The 12,966-nt window shown below is 38.1% G+C and overlaps 1 protein-coding gene across 17 annotated transcripts in view; it reads left to right on the top strand.

Annotated features, from left to right (window-relative positions):
- DLG2 (discs large MAGUK scaffold protein 2) overlaps positions 1-12,966 on the top strand; it is a 2,057,646-nt gene that overhangs the window by 1,806,102 nt on the left and 238,578 nt on the right. The gene's annotated exons all lie outside the window — the stretch shown is intronic.

The following is a 12,966-nucleotide window of genomic DNA, read 5'->3' as shown; positions in this document are numbered from 1 at the left end:
CAGTGTACAATTGACATAAAAAAATTGTACGTAGTTAATGTATACAACTCAATGTGAATTCCTATTATTTTATCTTCAAGTTCACTTTGAAGTTTATCTTCAAGTTAGCTGTTGCTCCATCCTGCTGTTGAGCTCATCCAATGAGTGTTTTATTTAAGTCATTGTGTTTTTTAATTCTAAAATTTCCATTCAGTTTTGCCATCTATCATCATTTGTTTTGCTAAGAACTTCTATTTTTCATCTCTTTCAAGCATGTTCGTAATTGCTCACTAAAACAACGAAGTTCAATGAAGTTCAGTGGCTGCTTTAAATCCTGGTCAGAAGACTGTGACATCTGTATCATCTCAGTGTTAATGTCTGTTGTCTTTTCTCATTTGTTGGAGAGCTTCCTGATTCTTAATAAGACAAATGACTTTTGTTGACACCAAACATTTCGAGTATTATAAGACTCTGCATCTTATTTAAATCTTGTCTCAGGAAGCTTCCTCTGCCCCTGCTCTAGTAGGTAAAGGGGATCCTTATTACTTGCAGGAGTGGGTGGAGTCTTGGCTCTCCACTAGAGCCTCCCAGTGGGTGGGGGAGGGTCTTCCTGTTACTACTGGGCCGGAATAGAAGCTCAGAGCCTCCAAGAGAGGCCTCCTCTGTTACCTCCCTCCAAAACAGGGAGGGGTTGGGATACTATATTACTGCCCAGTATGGGTGAAAGTCCAGTCTTGCCACATGGTCTCCATGATACCACAGTCCCACTTACCACCCAGTGGGGATGAAAATCCTGGCTCCCCACTCAGCCTTTGTTGCTGATGGTGGGAATGGAGCTGTAGGTTTTTTGTGCTATTTGATTAGAGTAGAGCTTTTATTGTCTAAAAGTTTTGTTTTGCTAGACGGCTCCTTTTTGGGTCCTTTAGCTAGTGAGTGCGAGCTTTTGAGGGGGCTTTTTTTTTCTCTTTGCTTGCTTATGTTGGCTTTCCTGGGTTGCTAGGTTTTCCAGCATCCAACAACCCAACCTAGAATATACACGGCAGTAAGGGAACCTGGGGGATTCAACACTACTGTGGATCCCTAGGATCTGTGCCAGTCTGCCTCTTTTTACCTTTCAAGGTCTTCTGTTGCTTTATATGTAACATTCAGAATTATTAGTTGTAATCACAGGGAGGAAAGGCAAAAAGAAGTCTACTCCATCTTCCTCGGAAAATCTCATTTTGGTTTAAATTACATTTCCCTAATGACTAACAGAGTTGAGGCAGAACTCTTTTTCATATGTTTATCAGTCATTCAAATATCCTTGATTGTTTCTATTGAGTTATCTTTTTCTTATTGATTTGTAGGAGTACTTTCTATATTCTGGATCAACTTTCTGTTGGTTATATGTTGCTCTGGCTTGCCCTTTCGTTCTCTTGGCAATATATTTTGAGAATAAAATTTCTAATCTTAATACAATCAAATTTGTCAACCTTTTTTCTTTATGGTTAGTGGTTTTGTCTATAAATACTTACCTCCATTAACATTGTAAAGCCATTATATTCTCAAGATTTATTGTTTTACCTTTCAAATTTAGATCTATGAACCACTTGAAATAGACCTTGTGAATGATTTGACTTAGAGGTCAGTTCATATTTTTCTCTAACTATGTTAAATGTGTTTAATTTTCTTTTTAATTCTCTGTGAGGGGAGGGAAACTGTCTTCCCTTCTACTGTTCCAAATTCTCTGCTGGGGCTCCTGTAGCAAAAGACAGATTAACAAAAGCACAAAAATTTACTTAAAAGTTTTATCTAACATGGGAGCCTTCCTAATGAAATGAAGACTACAAGAATTTACTACACAGGAGCATTTTATGCTAGGTTTGATGAAAAGTGGAAAGTTGTGAAAAGGTGTGATATGACAAAAAATGTATAAGCTAGGTTTAATAAATTGAGGGAAGTTTAGAAACACTTGTTTATTCATATTCCTCTGTCTTCAGAGAATATGTTTATTCATATTCCTCTGTCTTTACTCCAGGTATAGGGAGGGCACCTCTAATAAGAGGGTCTTAAAACCTGCTTCAGGGGAAGGTCAGAAGGTCTTTCCTGATTCTGTCCATAGAGTGCCATTTTCTGAACCCCATCATCTGCTATGTGGCATATTTCTAGTAACAACATCATTCACAGAGAAGATAAGCAAAATGTAGGTGCTAAATGAAAAATAAAAATGCAGGGTGCCTGGGTGACTCAGTGGGTTAAGCATCTGACTTCAGCTCAGGTCATGATCTTGCCGTTCATGAGTTTGAGCCCTGTGTTGGGCTCTGTGCTGACAGCTCAGAGCCTGGAACCTGTGTCAGATTCTGTGTCTCCCTCTCTCTCTGCCCCTCCCTCACTCATGCTCTGTCTCTCTCTCTCAAAAATAAATAAACCTTAAAAAAAAGAGAAGAATGCATATTTTATTATTAGATTTAACACCTCTTAAGTACTTTAACCAATATAACAAGTGAATCTCTATATTATAAAAGATCCTCATGGCCACTTTCCAGCTTTTTGCAAAATGCTGTAAAGATCCTGCAATTCAGATCCTCTTGACTGGGACCACAGAAACTAATGCTGCACACACACAAGAAAAAATAAGACACCAGCAGCAGTCCACATATTGAATATAGCAAGGCTTGATTTCTGATTTTTAGGAGAAAATATATACTATAAATAGAAGCATTGCTCTTTTTTCCCTGACATGTCCCCTATCTTGTTCACTCCTGTGCTGTGTTCCACTGCCCAGCACTTTGGAGACCACTACTATAAATAGTGGGTAAACTTTTCAAGGATTTTGAGCAGTATTTATGTATTGAAAGTCCCTCTTGAGAGCAATGAGGAAGGTGGATCAGATTAGAGCAAGGAGGTTACTGTCACAGTCCAGGTAAAGGAAAAGGAGGATGTGTTGCTGTACAGCTGGTGAAGTACTGAGGAAGTAGGATTGACAAGACTTGATAATTAGGATATGATGCCCAGGCATTTGGGGGGATGGAGAACCTCTAAAGACAGCAAATTTCAAGAGTGAGAGCTCATGACCTAGAATTCTGTCCCTCTTTGTACAGAGTATGGCTTCCCAGACTGACTGTATCTCCTGCTTTGAGACAGAAGGAAATTGGGACCAAATTCACGCTATTTTAAAGTTTTTCTTCCTAATGCATTTAGTCAAACACAGCCAGCCCAGCTGTACTGTCCTAGACAGGTACATTTCATGTGGACAATAATGCCAGTGTCCCCCATGAGACTATGTAACTAATGTGTGCCTTTGGGGAATGACCTCCAGGGCCAAGCTTGCCCTCTTTAAAATGTAACAACTGGGGGCGGGGAGTCTTGGCTATGTGCTGTACATCACATCATCTCCAGGCAGCCTAAAAGGGTAAATTATAGCATTAATGTGGACAGTAAGTAGTTTGCTAATGTGGGTTCTGGTAAACATAGTAATGGTAGCTGGCTGAGGTTAAAGAGTAGAAGTATATAATTTGTGATGGTGTATGTTTAAACCCCTTGGAAAACAAACCCTTTGGAATCTGAACTTGATCTGAACTTCCTTTTCTGATAGAAGGATCAGGTAGAAGAGAATTGGTATTATCACTGACCCTTTTTCATAAGCTATTCACCCCCAGTCTGGGGGCCCTGAATATGGAGCTGGTGCCAGAGAGCACAAAGCAAAGGGAAAAACATGGAAGTGAAGAAGAAAAAAGGTCAGCATCACTGTAGGACATTGAAGGACATGGGACACATAAAATACTGTCGGGTATTTTGTAGGACAGCATCACTGGAAAAATAAGAGAAGATGGAAGTTTGGGGGTCCACAAGAATACTTCAAGAACCAATTCAGTTCACCTAACTCCTTTAGAGACCTATCATATGTCCAACATTACAATATAGAAGATATAATTACGACCAGTGGGTAGATGTTATAGGGAAGTAGATTTCAACTCAAAGTAAAAAAGAATTTTCTCATCTCTGGAATTGTTCAAAAACAAAAAGAACTGCTCTGTTTTATAGTGAGATCTCCATATCTTAGGTATGAAAACAAGATTGTTTCAGAGGAGACCCCTTTACCGGATACAAGTTGACTATTTGACCTCTAGGTAACCATTTCAAATATAAGACTCTGTGAGCAGTCTTCATTTAAAATAAAGCTGCTCTCAATAACCCTGGGCTTCTATGGTTAAGGAGGTGAGTTTAGAGGCACTAGCCTGACCTTTTTTCCTTACTCTCCTTTGCCCATGTCATTAGCATAGAAAGTGGAGCAAAGATGGTGATGCTTTATGTTCCAGAGAGGGGAGAAACTTCCCAAAGATGAGCCAACTGGAGTCATCAAAGGAGGATTATGAAAAGTCAGGGGTACAAAAGAGAAGGAAAGACTTCCCTGAGGTCTTTTGAATTACTCAAAACTGCTTATTCAGTTGTGCTGGCATATTTGAGAATGCCTTTACATAAAACACTCAGCACTTAGAGATTACTGAATTTGACTTCTAAAAATTTTCTTTAAATGGTGTTATTAAACAATCTGCTTTGTAAATTAAATGGCTGCCCTCTTTATTCACTTGGCTCCGAAATAATAACAGCAAACAATTTGCTGAGAACTCACCAAGTGCTAGCCACTGTTTAAAGTGCTATAAACAGGTTGAGGTATATAATCCTCATAACAACCCTATGAGATCATGCTAAGGACTGAATTGTGCCCCCTAAAAATCATATAGTGAAGTCCTTACCCCCAGTGTGGTAGTATTTAGAGATGGAGCCTTTGGGAGATAATTAGACTTAAATGAAGTCATGAGAGTAGGGCCTTCATGATGGGATTAGTGTCTTTATAAGATGAGACACCAGAGAGCTTTCTCTTCCCACATGTACACACTGAGGAAAAGGCATGTGAGCACACAGTGAGAAGGCAGCCATCTGCAAGCCAAAAGAGAGCTCTCACCAGAACCCCCCTGATCACAAACTCCTAGCCAAAATTTCTGTTATTTAAGCTACCCAGTTGATGGTATTTTGTATAGCATACCAAGCCAACTGATACAGGTCAATACTATTATTATTCTTTTTTTACTTGAGATGACTGAGGGATGAGAGGTTAAGTATCTCAGCCAAGACAGCACACTAGTGACTGAGAAACTCAGATTCTAATCCAGACAGCCTCAATCCAGAGCCCTTGCTAACTTGTAGTATTTGTGTAGTTACAACCTTTACTGCATTTCCCAAGTCATTTCACAACCTAGTTTAATTATTTTTATAATACTGTAATGTAGATAGAGCAGATATTATTGTCCTAGTTTTATAGATAAGAAAATTGGCAGATTGGGTAGAATGGCCGAAGAGAAAATTCAGCAGACCAAGAGAACCAAGAATAAGAGAAAGACAACTAGTAAATTTCTGAACTAAATTGCCGGAATGTCTTCAGATCACATAGATCCAACATCTATGAAGACAGTACTGAATAAATTATTGAATGTCAAATGAATGATCCAAATATAAATCAAAATCCCAAAGTCAAAGCAGTACTGTTGAGAAGAACCTTTTATTCCTAATTATGAATATGATTATTAATCCATTCATTGTTCTATTAACCATTCATTTAATAGTTATCTAGAGTTGACTATGGAAGCATACAGTTCCATCTTTTATCCTTCTCTATTCATTGTTTCCTGAGATGGTATACTTTTAAATACCTTGCCACTGAATATATTGGTACTTGAAATGCATCTTAAGTAGAAAATAAGTCTTTGGATACAAGAGAAAAGGAGAGGAAAGCATAGATCCAAGACAGGAAGAAATCTTCTGCCGTTAATCAAAAAAATGATGGTTTGAAAAAATAGAATCAATAAATTTCATTTCTCAAAAAGCCTCTAATTCTTTTTTGTCTGATAAATTGATTTTCTTCCACTCTATCCACTTTTTCTTCATGAGAATTTGCATTTTCAGTAAGAAATTGTAGGAGTATAGTAAAAACTAATCCTGTGACTATTTTATCTATTAAAGGAGTCATATTAACTTTATTCCATCCTGCACCTAAAATCTGGGAGATCAAGAAGCTTAACTGGAATCACAGTAGCATCTCTCTTCTGAGCTTTCTTGTACATCTTATTCTTGAAGAGCCACCGTTTCCATGGCCTGATCTGTTTATTTACTTTCTTCTAAGCGGGTGTGGTCTTTTGGACTCTACAGTGTGATTCATCACTTAATTATAAAATGAGATTTCGTACTAATATTTTATTTCACCTAATAAAATGGTACTTATAGATGGACTTTTGCTTTCTGAGCTAAGTAGGTATCTTGAAATTCTACCACCCACAGTATCCCAAATTCTGTCATGCACAGATGCTTAGTAAATTGAACACCACCATCTATAGAGAAGTAATTAGCCAGCATCAGGGTGCATTGGAATCACTTTATTACACTCTGATTTACCCTTAAATTGTTGTCTTCAATCCACATCATGAGCTAGACAAAGGTATTCTTCATTTTTGGGTGTTTTTTTGTCTTCTTTCTCCTCTCTTATTTTTAAAAAATTTTTTTAATGTTTATTTATTTTTGAGAGAGACAGAGCATGAGCAAGGGAGGGGCATAGAGAGAGAAACAGAACCTAAAGCAGGCTCCAGGCTCTGAGCTGTCAGCACAGAGCCTGACACTGGCCTCAAACTCACAAACCCTAAGATCATGACCTGAGCCGAAGTAGGACACTTAACCGACTGAGCCACCCAGGTGCCCCATCTTCTCCCCTCTTTCTTCTCCCTTCTCCTTCTTTTTCTTGTCCTTCTTCTCCTCCTTCTTCTTCCCCTCTTCCTCCTCCCCTCCCCCTCCTCCTCCTCCTCCTCCTACTCTATCTTCTCTTCCTCCTCCTCCTCATCCTCCTCCTCCCCCCCTTCTCCTTCTCTTCTTCCTGTTCCTTCTCCTCCTTCTTCTTCTTCACAATACTTTAGTTTAACTGCCTAGGGAAGAAAAAAGCACTTTAGAGAGCAACCACATTTTCGAAACCAGATGAAATAAAAACAGGAGCAAATCATACACACATATGATTTTTGTTGCTAGGATGTGTCAGCCTCTCTGATTTATTTATTAACCTGTACTGTCTGCAGAAAGAAACTGGACCTTTGAGAGCACCATTGGTAACTATTAAAGTCAAATGCCAAACAAACAAATATCCAATCTCCCCAAAGAAAGGAGTTCCAAAATCTCGGTCTCTGTAAGAGACCTCCATGCCTGAAAACACTTCTCAGAACAGATGCATTTGGCTAATTAGTAATGAAAGCAAACGTTTATATAATATTATATTCCTCTTTGAGGACACTAAAACACAGAAAATCAAAATAATCTGGCTTAGGGTACATGGCCAGGCAGTGTAAGGGCTGAGACTTGAACTTGAGTGATTTGGCTCAAGCCTATGTTCGTAAATACATTGTGCTTTTCCTTGTGTGAAAATAAAAATCTCATAGTGGCACTGGCAAAGTTATTAAAATAAAACCACTTAGGTTAAACCATATTTGATAGTGCCAGTATTTGATAGTTTTTGACCTAAAAAATCTGTAGTTTACATTGCTCAACCTCATATTAAGTAAAACAAGTGACTTGGCACACATTGATGAGACTTTTCTCTGGGTCAGGTTCTGTGTTCTGGCATATAGCTGGAGTCAAGGTGATTATTGATGGCAGAGAGAGAAGCTGGACATCTGAATACTTGCCTAAGTATTTTTGCTAATCTGGATTAGTCATTCAGTTTATCTCCTTGGACCTCAGTCTTTTCATCTGTAACATGAATGGGTCTCAAATTTTCTGGAGTTCTGTCCACTTAGAAAGGATAAAACACCCTATGTCTCATTTTCCCCAAGCACTCTCGATTTCTAGTGGCAAACAAACGAGCTGGTAATGAAGAATGCGACTATAAAAACAAATCGTAGGTGTAGGGAGGATTATGTTTGCATATGCTTTCACAATAGGGATATATTTATGCCTATTTACAGATGATTTATCTTTAAGTGTGCATGTGTCTTGAAGCCTAATTGTTACAAAATATGAGGCCAAAATATAGTTAATTAATGCAAATTAGGTATCATTAAGAGTTAACAAAATTATTAATAGCAAATAGAAGGGATGATGGTAAACCTCAGCTAAATTCATAATCAAAAGCAACAGTACTAAGTGACAATGACAACCAACTTAAGAAAACACTGAGGATTAGTGGCTCTTTAAAAAAGCATCTTTCTCCTGGGGTGCCTGGGTGGCTCAGTGGGTTAAGCATCCAACTCTTGATTTCAGCTCAGGTCATGATTTCACAGTTTGTAAGACTGAGCCCTGTGTCAGGCTCTGCAGTGCAGCAGCACCTGCTTGGGATTCTCTCTCTCCCTCTGTCTCTACCCCACCCCCACTTATGCCCTCTCTCTCTCTCTCTCTCTCTCTCCCCCTCTCAAAATAAGTAAATAAACTTAAAGAAAAGCATCTTGCTCCCATTTTAGGATTCCTATCTCTCTGCCTGTGCCATAGAAGCTGTGTGACATAGCCAAGCACCATATGGCAGCTACCCTTCCTAGAGGAATACCAAATTAAAGTCCTTAATAAACTCTAGTAGCATACCAATTTCAGTACCAAATTAACAAACCCCAATTCACTTAGTAGTTGCTAGTCAGCAGTTCTTGGTACCATTTGAAAACGAATATGAAACAAATTGAAAACGAATATGAAGTTGCAAGTGCTTTACCTAAAAGAGGCAAAGAGAGTATGTGGCATGATTGTGATGCCCTCACCTTTTGTTCCTAACTCTCTCCTGTTGACTAATGTTAATAATCAAACTTTGCAAAACCCCAGCTCACAATAAGAAATATATTTACTTTAAAATTCAGGATGCACATACACAAAATCTCCCATTATATCAGTACAGTTTGAGTCCCAACCAGAGGCGCCAAGACAAGCAGGTGAGTAGAGGCTAATACCTAAGCCAAATTCAGTACACATTGTGTGATGCCCTGCATGTGTGTGTGTGACAAATATGTATGTGTATGTGTGTATATATGTGTGTATATGTGTATATATGTGTGTATATGTGTGTGTGTGTGTGTGCGCGCTCACAGGTACACACAATTATAAAATTAAAATTAAAATTTCATGAATACTGTTACTAGGTACAATGCCTTTTGATATTTTCTACTAGATTTTTTCTTTTTTTCTTTTTTTTAATCTTTATTTATTTTTGAGAGAGATAGAGAGACAGAGCACAAGTGGGGGAGGGGGAGAGAGAAGGGGAGACACAGAATCCAAGGCAGGCTCCAGGCTCTGAACTGTCAGTACAGAGCCCAACTCATGAGCCATAAAATCATGACCTGAGCCAAAGTTGGACGCTTAACTGACTGAGCCACCCAGGCACCCCATCTACTCGATTTTTAAAAGAAAAATATGGATCATGATATAATAAGTTGGTTTCACAATCCTCTTATAGGTTGTGATTTGCCATTTGAAAACACTCCTCTTAAAGAATGTTGCCCAGATATGTGTCCACTACGACCTCCACAGAGAGCATGGGAGCTGCTTCTTCTGCCTTAGAGGTCTAAAGTTAGATCTTTTCCTCTTTAAACACAAATAAAAGCACATTCCCTTGGATGAATAGTTTTGAAGCTGTGGGTTACAAGAAAAGATGGCAGGAACTGGGGATAGTCAACCTGGAGGAAAGAAGTGGTGGCAGTGGAGAGGAGGAAGAAGCCAAGAAAATAAGTGGTGATCCTCCAATATTTCAGTGGCTACAAGGGTAACCAGATGTTGGAAGAACTAGGCATTTATCTAGGACCCTTATGGATGGATAGTCAGTCAGCCTACTGAGCATTTGTTGAGGCCCAGCTACTTGCCAGCTTCTGTGCTAGAGACTACCACTAGAAAAATAACAGCAAATACAGTCAGGTAATCTTTATGCAAAGAAACATTTTTCCAATGATGCCTGATGGCTTACGCAAATCTATATTTATGATCCTCAGTATTAAGTTCTTCTGGGTGGTTTTAGTGACTCATATGGCCCCTTGTTTTTCAAGGTATTTGATGTCAATTTCTAAACATGTCTAAGCACTCACTTTTGTGCAGAAAGTGGTTCAGTTATCAAGAAACAGATGCCCCCAGAAGATGAGCTGCAAGCTTACAAATGCAGACAAAACTTGTCCTAAGGATGCTTCTCCTGTATCTTCCTCCCCAGGTGAAACATAAAACTATATAAAAAAGCTTCCATTACAGCTTTAAGGGAGACTTTTTAGAATTCTAGCTTTAGACAATTTTTTTCTGGAGAAAAATCATTATGCTTTCCTTGTATTTTAGATTATTCCATTTGCAGGAAAGCATTCATGATAATGAATACATAAATCTTTTCAATATCTCACAAAGTCTGAGTAATGCAATCTTGATTTTACTGCCTTTGGGCTCTCACCAATCTTTTTAAAACTCTAAACTAAATCCATTAGAACTTGTGATCCCCATCCTTTTGCTGTATTCAAAATTCATTGTTAAAGCTTGTTTGGGGTGATCTGTGGTTTATTATTACATGTTCAAGTTATAGGAAACAGATTTTGGTTCAATAGAAAATGGATTTTCTAAGTGTAAAGCTACCGTGGTAGGTAAGAAGTTTCCCAGTGTGGGAGACATTCAACAATAGTCTAAGTTCACGTTGCATCTGGGTAGAGTGAGGGAGAGATGTTACACAGAATTACTCTTTAGTTCCCTTCTAACCTTGAAATTATGTACTTTGATTAAAAAGTGACTTCACCTGCCATTAACTGGGTTCTTTTCCAGAAAAGAGCTTCCTGAACCTGCCTTTTGGAATCACATCCCAAAATACAAAATCATTTATTTCTTAAATAAATGTATTTTTAAAGAATCAGATCTAAATTAATCAGTAAGTGCTATTTGGTCTCTACTGACAACAATGCCACCACCCAGCAAAATCAAATTATAAATAATAGCAACAAATTACTACTAATAATAATTACTAATAGTAAATATCAAATAATAACAAAGTAATACTAACATCAATAATTGGTTTTAAATAGCTAAAACTTATTGACTATTGTGTGGCAAATGCTGGACTGTGCTTTTTTTAAATCTCTTTTTAATGTTCATTTATTTTTGAGAGAGAGAGGGAGACAGAGCATGAGCGGAGAAGGGCAGAGAGAGAGGGAGACACAACACAGAATCTGAAGCAGGTTCCAGGCTCTGAGCTGTCAGCACAGAACCCGAGGCAGGGCTCAAACCCATGAACCACAAGATCATGACCTGAGCAGAAATCAGAAGCTTAACCAACTGAGCCACCCAGGCCCCCCTGGGCTAAGTGCTTTAAATACACAAATTTAATGACAACTCCTATCAGGTGGTACACTCTTATTCTCATTTAATGGGTGAGAAAACTGAGGCAGCACTCAGATGAGGCAGAACCAGATTATGAAGTCAATGAATATGCTAACTCTAGAGAACAAACTCGTAACTACTAATCTATGTATAATGACTATTACATAAGTGTTTCTGACTCTTACTAGTGTCTGTTTAGTCATCTAAAGTATTTGGGAATACCATAAACATAATAGTTTAAGTGTCCAATCTTAAAGTTTAAAATATTATGTCACATATTTTTAGCAATGAGAAAATGGTTAATTTATAATACATCTATTCAGTAAAGTTTTAAAGAATCATTAAAATGATCTTGACAAAGAGCCATTAAAACATAGGAAAATATGTGCCATTATAGAAAATGCAATAGTAAAGTGCAAAAATTTTTTGTGTGGTATGACCTCAACTTTGTTAAAAAAAATTCATGGAAGTAAATCCCTTAAATACTCACAATGTTTGGCACTGGATGATAATATCTACTTTTTTTCTAATACTTTTTATTAAAAATTATTTTTCCATGATGAATTTGTATTGTTTCTATGATTAAAAGAAAAAGTTTTATTTTTGGTTCTATAAAACAATTTAATTTTCTCATACAAGTTGCATGGTTTCTTATCTGACATTATGCTACATAAAGTATCATGCTCTGTCTTCTTAAATGAAGATCTCTTTCATATGTTCATTTAGCAGTAAATGGATTTGTATAGAAATGGGCAATGCAGCTTTACTGTAAAGCATCTAATTGTTAAGATGTATAGAATCTGCTGACTCTATTTTGCCCAGAGTTAAGTTTTAAAGACATCTGAGAGAAGTATTTATTTGTTTGTTTGCTTATTCATTTATTTATTGAGACAGAGAGAGAGAGAGAGAGAGTGAGCACGAGCTAGGGAGAGGCAGAGAAAGAGGGAGAGAGAGAGAATCCCAAGTAGGCTCTTCACTGTGAGTGCAGAGCCTGATGCACGGCTCGAACCCACGAACCGGAGAGATCATGACTTGAGCCGAAACCAAGAGTCAGACACTTAACAGACTGAGTCACCCAGGTGCCCCTGCGATCTGGTATTTTTGAGCTCACAGAGGATAATGAAGACTAGTTAGGCTGGTTTGGAGAACTTAAGGCTAAGTGATATGATTTATAATCAATTTGGGCAATTCCTTCTAAAACCCATAAGCTGTCCCCAGCCCGTAGGGTGTCAGTGCCAACCCTCAGGGGCTGAGGAAGAGTAATTCCTGTATGACCGGGTATTATTAACCTGAGGAGGTTTGGGTGTTTCTTTTTTAGGAAGACCTGGGCTGTCCCAACACAGAGGTTGTTATTGTTTGACATGTTTTTGGAAACCTCTACCCACCCTTGTTGTTGATTCATTAATTGTCACTTAAGTGCCACTTGAAACTTCTGCCTTTTAAGGTCCTCTTTCCCTTTTTGACTTTGGATCTGAGTGGAAACTATCTAGCACCAGACTATGTACTTAGCATCATTTACAAAATAACTTTTAATGCTACCCTTTATGGCACTGAGTGGATAAAGCTAGGGCAAAACATCAGGAGAATTTTAACCTTCTAACTTGATCTACAAAAAAGATGTGCTTTACAAACTTATATACCTCTTTCATGGATGGA

Source organism: Acinonyx jubatus, chromosome D1, assembly GCF_027475565.1.
Source record: "Acinonyx jubatus isolate Ajub_Pintada_27869175 chromosome D1, VMU_Ajub_asm_v1.0, whole genome shotgun sequence".
In the NCBI taxonomy this organism is placed as follows: Eukaryota; Metazoa; Chordata; class Mammalia; order Carnivora; family Felidae; genus Acinonyx; species Acinonyx jubatus.
Note: the sequence above shows the minus strand (reverse complement) of the source record. Positions and strands in the feature narration are given on the sequence as shown.